The sequence below is a fragment of the Sparus aurata genome, chromosome 14 (assembly GCF_900880675.1).
Source record: "Sparus aurata chromosome 14, fSpaAur1.1, whole genome shotgun sequence".
NCBI classification, from domain to species: Eukaryota; Metazoa; Chordata; class Actinopteri; order Spariformes; family Sparidae; genus Sparus; species Sparus aurata.
In genome coordinates this window covers 8,262,388-8,276,366 of record NC_044200.1, presented here as the reverse complement: position 1 = coordinate 8,276,366, position 13,979 = coordinate 8,262,388, and the positions used below count along the sequence as shown (strand labels likewise).

The following is a 13,979-nucleotide window of genomic DNA, read 5'->3' as shown; positions in this document are numbered from 1 at the left end:
TATTCACTTCATTTGTTGTTGTTTTTTCTAAGTCAGTTTGCATGAAATATTAGTGGCCTAGTCTTTGTAGAAATTACAGCCATAGTCAGTTATTGTAAATTACAGTAGGGCTGGGCAGTATACCGGCATTGTATTATGGATATCTTTATAAATGTGATATTTGATTCTGTCACCCAGTCCTAGCATTTTGAAGTGTTTTTGAGCCACAGTTCTGGTATGCACTCAGATGCATTTTGAATGGACATATTATTTGGCAAGTTATGAGCGGGAAGAAGAAAGACAAGTGAAGAACAAATATAATCGAGCCTAAGAAAACCCTATATCTGTACTGTCAGGCAAATGGACGGTTGATGCTAGATGTAGATGAGGTGTTAGACATTCTCATTTATGTTCTGATTGGTTAGAGTAACAGATTTGTGATTGGCAGAAAAAGAAACATCACTGTTACTCCGTAGATAAAGCCAGATAAATGTGAAGAACTTAAAAACTGGCAACATTGCTTCATCCACATTGTTTCACTTCCAATCTGATCCCGATACCTGAATTTGGATATCTGCCGATACTGATACTATTCCAATACCATAGCACTGTTCGCTTTAATATTATTATTATCATTATTGTTGATTTTTTTTTGAGGCTGAAATTAACTCCTCTCTACAGGCAAGTATGATATGTACGTGTGCATGCATGTCCCAAAAGGCAACTTGAGGTAAGTATAAGGTCAGAAAAGAAAGTCAGAAAAATATACGAAATCCTGTTAACAGGTAAAATCCCATCCTGAAAACAAATATGCAACTGTAAGGGTTTCAAATTGATTAACCCATTGAATTATGTTGGTATCGGACCCGATACCAATACTGGATCGGATCAGCCCCATCCCTAGCTTCATGTATAGACTCATTCGTCCTCAGAGGATGAATCCTTGTGACTTTGATCATTCCCTGACTTGATATCCAATGCAACCAGCAGTTATATATTTTAATTTATCTATTAAGATATCTTCATATATACCAGAAGGATTTGGCACATATCATACATACATTCATGGTCTGGTTTGAATTAAATCTCTTAATTAATGTCTCTCTTGTAGTGTATTGTGATTACTTTGATTACCCTTCCAATTTTCCTCTATGGTCACCATGAGGTCAACAAACATGGGTTTGTTACCAAATACCTAATGAAAAAACAAATGACATTGTGGTCGGCCTCCACTGTACTAGGTGAAGTTCAGCCTTACAGAGCTGCTAGTGTGGCTGTAGATTATGTTATGTATCATGTCTTTGTCAACATGCCGTCAAGCAAATGCTGCACCTTAGTATCTCATCCCTCAAGTCTGCACTTATAATTTTACTTTGTTAGCTTCCAATATGTTCCTTCCCTAACAACACAATTCAATTCCTTCATTATATTTGCCAAAGAAAGCAACTTGTTGTTGTTATTTTGGCTAATTTGCTTGGCTGGTAGTCAGGTGGGTTCTGGTCTGATTGTTAATGATAAGTTCAGCGGTTAAACCAGCTGAACTGTCTTGGTTTGAGCCAGCAGAACCATAAGATGGTCCTTGTCCTCAGAGGGCAGACCAGGACACTGACCCACACAAATGATATTTCTCTCCCTAATGACGTTGTTTTACTTGGAACATTTAATCACATTAAAACATTAAGCAGCGCATCTGGCGTGTATGTCCTCTCAGACTTCTGCAGACACTGGTTTTGTGTTCGAGCCGGGTAGAGAGCGACAACATGCCAAACATGTGTCTTTGTTGCTGTCTGTCTCACAGACAGAGGGGAGAGAGACAGAAAGAAAGGAAGAGAGAGAGATAGACAAGGAAGAAGGAGAGCTGTAATTTAGCTGGCTGACAGAGGAAGTGAGATCTCTTGGGGGTGTGTGAGTGTGACACTCTAAATGAATAGAGACATCAGTGAGTGTGCGTGTTTGTGTGGACATGAGGAGGGATCTGTGCTTGCTGTGTTTTACTCACCCTGTCAAATCCGAGACAGCCCTAAGTGTTTTTTTTTTATCAACCTTCCTCTTCCTTTCTGCTCCCTGTCACAGCTCTGTGGGGTGAAGTATATGTGTCCATGTGTGTTGTGTGACTGCCAAAGGGAAATGTGCAACAGGTAGGTGGTAGGAGACATGTGTGCACAACACAGTTTGTCCTTTCCTTCTTTATGTATTGTTGATATTTCCTTTCTAATCTTGCCTTTGCTGCTCTCTGAAAACAAGAAACCCAGACAGTCCAGAACCAGAACTGACAGTCACTGACTTACAATGAAGTTTTAATAAGCTGTATGAAACCTTAAACCTTTACCTACTGCACTCAAGTGAGGTCTTGATTCACATCTTGTAAGAACTCAAAGAAATACAAATATTTGATATGGATTACATTTGACATTGTTTCTAGAAAGAGATATATTTTGTTTTACTTTGTTTCTAGAATAGAGCAGACACCTGGTCTCTCTATACAGTGTTGGACATTTTTCACTTTAGATTTATAATGTGATCTATAGCACTGCATCATGTATTGTTATTTGATCACATGTTTTGTGTAGGTAATACTGTAGCAGTTATATAAATGTAGTGGAGTAAAAGTAAAGGTATTCCCTTTTGAAATGTAGTGGAATGGAAATGTAAAGTAATATGAAATGGAAATACCACAGAGTTGAGCTTGAGCAGAACTACTTACTTTCCACTTCTGCAGCAGTAAGTGAATGTATCATTGCTCATAACACAGTGACACATGATTCTGAACATGTTCAGTTCAGAAGTCTATTCGGTTTGTTGCTGGTTAGATATGTTACGTTAAATCTGGACATCATAACATTGATTGCTCAGCAGCCAGCTATTTGCAATGGAGCTATGACTTCAGGGGCCTTTCTGTGGCTTTTGTGGTCTTTAAGTAGGCTTTTTAAGAGGGAAGTAGCATCCTGTGTATCACAGCTGAACTGACAGCGGTGCTCTCGGTCACCAGTAAGTGGAGCTCCACAGCTAAAAGCTACTGATTGAGTCAGTGACAATAGTATTCAGTATAGTCTGTTCACATTTGGTGTTGAAAGTTATGTTTGTACCTCAGAATTGTTATCCTATTGGCATTAGATGCAAAGTCCTTTAAGGGCTGTGGATATATTTGGAGACTAAATGGGAAACAAAAAAACTCAATTTAAATATCTTGTTTGGAATTTGGCACTACAAGTTTAAGTAGTGTAGAAGAGGTGGTTTAGGCAACTACTATTCTCTTTTCTCCCCTCCTGTCCACTTTACCTAAAGCAGGAATTGTAGAAGTTGTTGTACATAATAATACAAAACTCTCGGTCAGAAGGGCAAATCTGTAGTGCTCCTGGCCTCCACAAATCCATAGTTCATGCTCTGTAGTCCAGAGAGCTCTCACTGAAGTCTGCACTAAGTGTGTGTGTGTGTGTGTGTGTGTGTGTGTGTGTGTGTGTGTGTCAGCCCACAGCTGTCAACAGCAAACTCAAATACACACAATAAAGTCCAGTGAGTACAAACAGTTGCTACCCACAATTGACCTTCTCCACGGTGACTGTTTAGTTTTATCTTACAAACCAAACCTCGCAGAGATATCAGAATTCAGAACTGAAATGTTAAGTGTTGCCCTTTGAAACTATACCCCAACTCCTGATTTATTGTAGCATAAGAATAGAGCAAAAATATTTCATTTAAGCATGTATGATTGGGGTTCTCTGCATGCTTGTGTTTAAAGAAAGTGTCACTGAACCAGTGGTGTGTATGTAACCTTTTCTTTGTTTCTGTGACAAACTGTGCCTTTTCTCAGAAGCATAACTTTAGCAAAATCACATTTTCGTGTCTTGTCTTCAATTCCTTCCTCTTCTTCTCAAGGCTTTTCTTTGTGACATGTCCCTTTTTGCTTCCCTTTTCTTCTGAAAGAGGTTTCTCATTCTCAACAGCTTTTATTTTAGAACAGAGGAGCAGAGAGTGGTGATAGGGGGTGGGTAGTGTGATTTACATGGTGTTTTTAACTACTGCTTTTACATTTTTCTTCTTCTTATTTAGTAACGCGTGTAGAGACATTGTCATTCTCATACGTTTGAGGGGTTTGAGAACCTTTTGCTACATAGCTGTTTTGAATGCCTAGTATTTATTCTGTTTAAGCAACACCAAGCTGAACCTTAAGCAGAACAGTAACCATAAAACTTGGGTGTAGTTAACCAAATGAAACGATTCCCCCACTTGTGATATAATAATCATAATCTCAATTAATTTATCTCATGGTTTTATTAACTGAGTAAGTGTGACATTTATACAGGAGCTATTTTTGTTCAATAGCTTTCATACATATCCGACTAAAGATTATCTCTGCTGTGTAATCCAGAGATTTTCTGCTCCTTACATTTTACATAAAAGTGCATTCAGCATCTTACCAGTAACTGTCCTCAACATGTGATCTGTCTTTCCTCTCCTGGGGCCAGGGCCTCAATTAGATGAATAAGCTGTCCAGTGTGCAGTTGTATTGAAGTGGTTGCAAGCTTTTGTCTGTATAAAGGCCTTTGTTTGGTCTGGACATCAAGAGGTTTACAGGAGGGTTTCATCAGATAGACAGACGGTTCAAAAGAATGCACCATGTACCGTATGCACTGGTTGGTGGAAGCACTCTTACATTATGAGAAAGATGGATAGAGTGCACAGTTCAGGCTGAGTGACATCAGACAAGGTCATTGAGTAGTAAAAGCAAAGCCACTCATTGAGATAGAAATGCAGATAAAAAAAAAATTGTCTCATGATCACACTAGAAATATTATCTTTCAATTGATTTATTGTTAATGTAAGATCAAAGTACTTTTTCCAAAAACGTTTTTACAAGGACGTTTATCCCTACATGGTACATAAAAGCAGGCTACTGAATGAGTCTTTGGTTTACGTCATAACTAGAAAAGCATGGCTAACTTTATTTCACGGGAATTACCTGCATATTATAAAGAAGGGTTGGGTAATGTCTGATTTTGCATATGACACAATAAAACATTGTGATGGATGACAACGTTATCGTTGTAGTGTTGGTGGTGGTGGTGCAAAGCCTGTTAGAAGGCCAGACATGTGCTCATGGAACTGGAGTGATGCCCAGTAACTACTATTTTCGGTACCAAGGTTTTACTCAGCAAACAGAAAATAACAATGTTCGAGGGCTCAGTGGTGGATGACTGTCAGCCATCTGCAGTGGATGTTGGTGAGAGCAGAGTATACAGACACCTCAGAATTGTTTAACTCCATCGGCAGAAAAAAACATCTATATTGTTGCATTCCCAAAAACCACGGAATACTATTAGAGGGCCAAAGTTTTAAAGATTCCTACTTTTGAGACTATCAGACTGTATAACACATTCTAAGGTGATTATCAGCACAATATTTCAAAGTACAAATTGATTCACATTAGACCGATCAGTCAGCTAATATTATCTGCCGATATGGGCCTGTTATAGATCAGTCGATACTGAAATATATGTCATATGAAACACTCTGTTACGGAAAACATCATTTTATAGAAAATCTAATGGAAAAAAGAATGTTTAAGGTAATTTATAATCCTTCCATCCCCATTGAAGTTTACTGTCTCAGTGCCCTGATATCATTTTAGACAATAAAGTTAATTGTTAATCTGTAAAATATTCTGCCTCCCATTACATGTGTCTGTCGCAAGGGTTTGATTATCACATGTGAGTATTGACTCCAAAAAATGCCCTCAAATAACTAACTAGATGCGCTGATTCCACCAAAATTAAACTGGCCTCGCTGTATCAATGCGTTTGCTGCTGCATATAATGATGAGATGTATCAGGATAATCTTATGTTCCCTTTTATGCCCTGCAGCTTCTGACACATTCACACCATACACGCATGCAAACTAAGAGCTATCTGTGGGGTGTGTAGGCTTTTAGTAATAGGTTGTTCACGCTGTCCTTTGTGTTTGGCTATGTTTAGGGTTGATGTGATCGTTGTGATAATGCACCAAGCCTGAACAAGTATCACAGATGTATGCAAATGAAAGCAAAAAGGATCACAAACAAGTAATTGGCATTTCCTTTTGCACATGACTCCCTAAGCAGGAAAAGGGCCAAAGAAAAAAAAAATAAAGTTGAAATGATGCAACAGTTTACTGCAGGACACCAGTTCATTCATCCAGCGTGCTCCCATTAGCCACATGACACAGACAGTCGGGATGAATCAGCTCTTCCGCAGACAGATCTGATCTTAGACTAGTTATCAGCCCTCCTACATGTGGCACACATGAATCTCTCTGATGAAGGCTGATCCCAGATCTGAGCCAGGAGGGGTCGGAGTTGCTCCTAAACAGGAAGTGGATGAGATCAAACGCACCAATCAGATTGCGGTGTGGGGAGACTAAACATCATCACCCCACAGGAAGGAAGTAGCTATGTCTGAATTACACAGACTACTATGAATGTGTGCGTGTGTGTGTCTGATTTACACAGACCAGAGTTTACATCCCACATCCAAATATTTACCTCTGTGCAACTGCCACTCTCTAACACAAAGCTATGATTAGGCAGAGGTGAGTGTGTATTATGTGTGTTTGTCTGGCGGCCTACAAACTCTGTGTATGTTTAAATTAGTGAGTGTACTGTATATGCACGTATATTTCTCTGTCTGCATGTGTGTATGTATGTGTGTGTGTGTGTGTGTGTGTGCGTGTAAAAGGGTAGGTTTGAAGGTCCTACAGGGACCACCTTGGTGAACAATGGCTCTTTTATTCCACTGGAGCGTTTGACTGGACTCTGTGTCTCAGAGCAGACACACACACACACACACACACACACACACACACACACACACACACACACACACATTCATGGACACACACACACACACACACACACACACACACACACACACACACACACACACACACACACATACACACACAGCCAGACAGGAAGCCCAAGTATCCATACACACACAAATTAATACGGTAACTCTTCAGGGTTTTTCAGCAGGGTCAGTTTTGCTCAGACTAGACGCGTGTGTTTTTCTGTCCATGTGTAGTTAGTCAGGTAATTTGGCTGACTGGGCTGCAGCTTCAGACACTGAGGAATGTGCTTGTGGTAGTTGGTTACACTTTTGGTTTGAGGGGGCAGGACAAAGGGGACTCTGTAGTCACCAAATCCTTTTTTAACTCCAGATAAGCCTTATCTGATTCATATTATGTTATGACATCTTTGAAATACTGTATCAGTACTCTATACCAGGAAAAAGGTGACAACTCTGACAAATAATTATCCTCTTCCAGTGGAAAATGTACCCATAATGAGGGATTCCAGCAGTGCTAATCACTCCACATGTGTAATGACAAAAAAACCAACAACCTATAAATGAAGATTCTTTTTAAATATTAACAGGTACTAGATTTGGCATGACAAGTTATATTAAAAGACAACCAAGGTCTCAAAACTCAAATTATCTCCACTCCCGGCTGCCATGAAATATTCTCAGGGTAACGCCAGTGTTGGCAGTATTTCCTCCAGCAGATGGGAAAATGGGAAAGTATTAAAGTGTATAACACAGCGAGCTCTGAGGAACAAAACAGTCTATGGCCAAACACTGCTTGATGTAATTTCTGCTTGTGGATCATCACCTGACTTACCCAGTAGAGACAATGAGGATGGCGATTGCTCTCCGTTGTGTGCGTGAACAAAGTCCAGCCAGTAGTCTTATGTGGGATGTTGACAGATGAAACTCTCTGTTGCTCCATGGATTATGTGAATGATTACAGCAGAGTCGCAGGAGTGAAGAGGAAAAAACTACTGGAAAACTAATGCTGATTTTGGCACCAGATATGAGGGAAAATCATTGAGTCCTCGTGTAGAGAGGTTCAACAACGGAATAAGATGGGGTCTTGTTTTATAAAACAAATTAACAATAAAGAAATTAACACCGTAAATGCCTCTTACAGCTCGCCTGGCATATTCCAAATCTCTGGAAGCCCAAAGATCCCAAATTGATGGATAAAAACTATTATTTCCAACAGTTTTTCAAGCCAGAATCTTTACTGTGGCTGGCTACTGTGGAAATTTCACCAGACTTTCTACACTCATGGGGGTGATGGTGTAGATTAATTTTCTTGGACTTGAAAAAGGTGAGGTATTGATAAGGTATTGTCTTATATTTTAGGACTGTGCACTTATATAATAGTGTCCATTTTTTGTCTTAGCTTTCAAATCAGAAGTTCACAAGGTTGCCTTGAATGATAGAAGGTCCACTGACACATTTCTCACAGTGTGAGCTTATTGTTACCAAAGCAGGGTGGCCTGTGAACCTGAGTGTTGTATGTATCCCTCTGTCTGCATCTATGTTGCCTAAAACAGATGATTACTATAGGTTTGCCATCTGCAACTGTCCCAATCCCTCTTCTTGATTGCATTGAGCCCCAAATGACCAGATGTTTCATCACTATTATAGCATTAGAGCTGAGCTCAATAGGCAGATGTGTGTCTCTCCCGGCTGATTGTTGTCATGATAGAGAATAGTCTGATTATCTCCTCTGATTAGGCCAATGGGCTGCTAATCCTCCTTCAGCCGCTACAGATCCAGTGTGTCAGCCCTGCGCCTCCTGAGAATGGGAGCAGGTTATACAACTAACGCTTTAAAAGTGGACACACTAATAGTGCACATGCGAAGAGGACACACACACAGGATGATTGAAATAGAAGTCTGATTGAAACTAATATACGTAGGATTCATACAGGTTAATGTGCACTGCCTCTTCAGGCTGACAATAAAAGGACACGCACACACACAAACACGCGCACAGACTAGTAGACAGAGGTCTGATGTCAGGGTTTATAACTTGAGCTTGGCTGCTCATCCCAAATGTCATGTTTATCTGATTCGTATTTAAGACCCTGTGACAATGGAACAGATGGGGCTGCCTTTTGTCCTGCAAGTGCACGTAGGGGACATGGACACACACACACACACACACACACACACACACACACACACCATCTATATATCCTTATAGGCGCCGTGCTCGCTTTCTGTCTGCCTGTCTTTCTCTGACTCTCAGTGGGTCGTTTGAGTTAGGTTGAGGTTGTGTGATTGTGTTTAGCCAAGCAGAGTGATAGTGCTCTACAGGGGAGCCAGCCTGCTCTCAACACGCCAGACGGACAACAGAACACACAGACGGACACACACACAGCCTCTGCAACTCCTGCAAAATATTTTTAAGTATCCCTCGCTGGCTTGGCTGTCCTGACAGCAGCTGAGGTCAAATGTAATCATCAGGTCTACACATGTCCGTATTTTGATAATTTGCCTCCTCTCACTTCAGTAACTCCTGACATGCAGCTGGCTGTCTGCTTCAAAAGTTCCATTCTTTGCTCTGATTAGCACTGTTTAACTGGCAGGGGTTTCCTGTATTTAATTAATGAATGTTAATGGTATAACGTATACTGCTCTTTATCACTTCAGTAACTCAACTTTGATGATGCGTGATGCTGAAAACTGTAGTCTTCTATTATACAAACAAAATGTGCTTTCTACATGTGCATTTTTCTTTTGTTTTCTCATTACTTAAATAAGAAGCAGTTTTATTTACAGAGCTATGCTATGATGTGTCTTCTAAAATGTAACTAAAGTTTAACACCCACATAATGATAATACCATTACATTACACTGTTCCTAAGTATTTCAAATACTGATTGAATATAAGGGGATGCATTTATATCAGATATTTTTGCTTAGCATGGTTTGGGACTGTTTAATTCAATGGGCTTGAGACAGTTGGATGATTCCCATAGAAAACCTGAAGGAAGTAAATCTTTTCTCTTTTTCTCTCTATAAATAAAAGAAATGTTTGAAAATACTTTTGATAAAGCATAGATCATTAACCAAGAAAATTTTCTAGGGCTTTCCATCTTCACCTCATTGTGTTGCACTCATTCACAATGGGCTGATAACTGCCCCCTGAGGCCAGACAACAACTGCTGGTACTTGACGGTTGGCATGAACCAAAGCTGAAGTAATAGTAGCAGTTGTGGTAACAAACTTCTACAAACAACAGAGAGGGTACAAGAGAAAAGACTCCAATGATTAAGACTAATTGGTTGGTTTGAAAATGTACAAAAATGGCCTGTGCACTCTCAAAGAGCAATATCATGAGTATACGAAGAAAGCTGCTCTATAGAAATATATATCATGCACCATGATAAGTACTTGAAATGCTTAACAGACTCAATCAGTGTCTTGCTGTGGTTGACCCGGCTTATGTCTCCCTTTATTAAACTGTCCTGAAATCTTCATAGTACCACAGCACTTAAACGACTGAAGCCTGTGTTTGGTTCTTGTTGGGATGTCAAATGTAATGGATGTATTGTTCTCCAGGTGGTTGACAGAGAAAGATAGAGCCATCAACCTCCCAGGGCTGCCTCTGTGCACAAATGCTGCCCTGTCCTGGTGTGTTTGCTTGTGTATGTCTGTCCATATGTGCAAATGTGTAGTTACATGCAAATATTTTGTAATGAATATTTACACTTCACTCAGGTGTCATATACTCTATGCACTGTCTATGTGCACCTTTATAACTGTATGATTGTGTGTGTTTGCATGTGTGTAAAGAGTATTTGGTTGTACAGTGTACACGTGCGCTTGTCTCACTTGTGTGTTTGTGTTTCTGGTGTGTGCCTAAGTGGCCATTGTGCAGACTCAGTGTAGGAGAGAGAGACCAGCTAGCAGCATAAAGCCACCAGTCCAGCTCAGAGGCTCCACCAGCAGCCAGCCAGCCCCACTCGGCATGCACCTGGCGTCCCCTCACACACACCACCATTATTAATTGCTAATACATATTTATGTGGCACAAATTTGCCATTTGTTTATGCATAAAATTATCAATAGCGCGGGGCGCTTAGCCAGAGAAAACGGTGACCTTTTTAAAGAGTAATAAATGGAACTCTGTGTGTGTGTGTGTGTGTGTGTGTGCGTGTGTGTGTGTGTGTGTGTGTGTGTGTGTGTGTTTATCTAATAGCTGATGTTTAAGAGGGAGGTGTTAGGTTGGAACAAGGGGAGGAGGGTGGCAGTTTTCGGCTGGACGTGGCAGAAAGGCAGCTGAGGCCTGCCAAGAGGAGATCCACTGATCTGGATGTTTACCCACAGTTTGTATTTCACACAGGCAACGTTCTGTCTTTGTCCTCGGCTTCATTAGCTGTGTCCACATTCACAGTGTCTGTACTGCGTGTGCCTTTGAGTGCGAGAGCATGGATTTGAGCTTATGTTTTTTCCATCTACCAGGGCTCAACACAACTTTTAAAAGTGGTCGCCAGGCTGGCAAAAAGGCTCAAGCTTTTTGTTGCAGAGGCTTAGAATAGGGTTCCCATTTTTAGTCTTCATACATTTTGCGTAATTGGGATACTATGTGGTTTTTAATCATGAGATCAGTGATGGAAATATGACACTAAGGATTGTTTATTAACTTTATTACAGTTACAGATACAAATTCTTTGTGATTGTGATACTTCACAGAAATGTAATCTTAGCTGTTGTCAGTTTACCTATTGACCTTCAGTTCTTGGTTCACAAAGTATGCTGTGTAGCTGTTACGTTCTTCACAGATCCCTCAAAATAAATCACTAGTTGCCATGGCATTATTTCTAAAACATATGTGTGTGTGTGTGCCTAACTAAACATACTAATGCACCTGCACTATTGCCTGGTTTAGTTCCCATCTGTGACGGCCATATTTAAGAACCACTGATGCAAAACAATACAAACAATTTTAGTCTACAATATGAGGCATTTCAACTGACTACACATTTTTATGTTCAGTTATTTAATTATAAATAGATAAATGGACCAGACTGTGACAAACTGGACAAGACTACATGGGTCTGGACTGGACCGGACCAGACCAAGCTTTTCTTGTCAGTGTATCAGCCTTAGATGACGGTTAGCTCTCCCCCTGTGAGGAGAAGCAGTGTGTAGCACCGACAGGGAAGCAGAGCATTTTATTGCTAAACAGAACTGACAGCAAGACGTATATTAGCCCCTTGAAAGAGGACGCACTTAAAAATATATATAAGTGTACGCTATATTATGAACGTTTTTTGGAGCTTTACAAGCGCTGAAAATGCTGCAGGAGACAAGGCGCTGCCAACAATAAACGGACCACCAGAATGAAAAAGAAGATGCAGCGCCTGCTCCGTAAAGTTAGGTTTTCATGAATGAAGAGCTTCTTGTTTCTGCAAAGTAAGTGTTGTAACTCTCTTCATTCCCCTGCTCAATGAATTGAACAATGAAAGCAACCATAACAACAAAACAAAATAACTGTATTAACCAGTGTAATTTCCAAATCTGGAGGACAATGACAAGCGTTTTGAAAAGCCTCCTGCGAAATGAGATGTCTGGCATTGAACACATTCCCAGGAGGAAGTATTGATTCTGCTCTGCACACCTCACACAAAAGACATTACGAGAACAAACATTTTTAACCAGCGCATTTAGTCGACCCACACCTACTGTATTAATGTGGTTTGTAGCTAGATCTTTCTTTGTACTCTATGCTTCTTCTCCTGTTGTAGTTCCAACTTCCTCACTGCTCAGTTCTTTTTATGCCTGTGCACCAGAGACAGCTTTGGCCAGAGGCACTCTGTCCGTCCATCCATCCATCCATCTGTCCTTTCATTACATCTAACACAATTGTCTGCTTGGACTCAAGAGTGAACTGTGTAGAATTTGGTGGTCAAAGTTCAAGGTCACTTTGATCTCACAAAACATTTTATTGACCGTAACTCAAGAATGAATACGCTCATTATGAAGACATTTTTCATCTCTCTCTCTCTCTCTCTCTCTCTCTCTCTCTCTCTCTCTCTCCCTGTCTCTCTCTCAAAAAGAAAAATGGAAATCGGTTTACCATTTTTGATTGGCATATACTTCCAACATTGATGCCTTTAGAAAACAGGCACAGTTTCCCTGTAACTAACCAAGAATATAAACACATAGAAGGAATTTGACAGTGTTGTGTTTCTCTCACTGAGCTTGCACACTAAACACAACAGTAGTCCAACCCAAGCTAATTTGATTTTGCTGATATTGAGCTGCAGGTGACAGTTGTTGCACCATGTGACAAACTTCTCTATCACTCCTTTGTAGTCTCACTAAAAAATGATATACTTGAATCATACATGTCACTATAGTGATGAATTCCATTTTGCCAAAAAATACACTGAATACCTTCTATTAAATTTCCTTCAAAGTCTCCACTACATAAATGAGTCAGACAGAGATGTGAACTGCAGCTTGACTGATTGGTAGAGACATACCAACCACAAGGCAGTAATTGCCGTTCTTTTTTATTTCTTATTCCCTTTCTCATCTTATTGAGTTCATGTCTCTTTTTCGCTTTTCTTTTAGTTTCTTATTTTCCTCTAGTTGGTTTGTCTCTTCTGCTTTCTCCTGTAATTCAGCCTTTCTGAGGGTAGAGTCATCCCTACACTTTTCTCCTCTCTCTCATTGTAATATGATGTTTTGTCTTTGCATGCGTGTGTCACAATGGAGTGTGAAATCCAGCAAAAGCGCTCTGTTTTTCTCGTCACTAGTGTTGGTCGACTCTTCTGATGAGTATCAACTCTGCAGCAGGGCCGCCTCTCTGGGGACGCTTGTAGGTCAGTGACTATTTTCATACCACACACATGCACATACGCATACACAGACTCACTGTATTTTAGTATGTATGTTCTCAAGGGACTCTGCTTTTGGACTACAGCAAACACACATTGAACTGGGTTGAGGAACGTTTTTCAGTCATGCTCTGTCTCTCTCCCCAAAACACACATGGACACTTTCCCCCTCTCTCTCCATGTTTCTGTAACCCAGCTTTTATGTGGCCTTCATGAGGTCACACACAGGGCTCAAGTCAGTTTCCATGACTACACAGTCAGCATCCAGCCAATCGGCATTCTCAGCTGGCCTCTATGGGGCCAGTGGGCAGCCAGTAAGCA

At 40.4% G+C, this 13,979-nt stretch overlaps 1 long non-coding RNA gene across 1 annotated transcript in view; it reads left to right on the top strand.

Annotated features, from left to right (window-relative positions):
• LOC115595662 (uncharacterized) overlaps positions 1-13,644 on the top strand; it is a 40,595-nt gene extending 26,951 nt beyond the window's left edge. The window contains exon 3 of the long non-coding RNA XR_003986746.1: positions 13,578-13,644. This is a non-coding gene — a long non-coding RNA (uncharacterized LOC115595662). The remainder of the gene's footprint in view (positions 1-13,577) is intronic.
• The last annotated feature ends 335 nt before the right edge of the window (positions 13,645-13,979 follow it).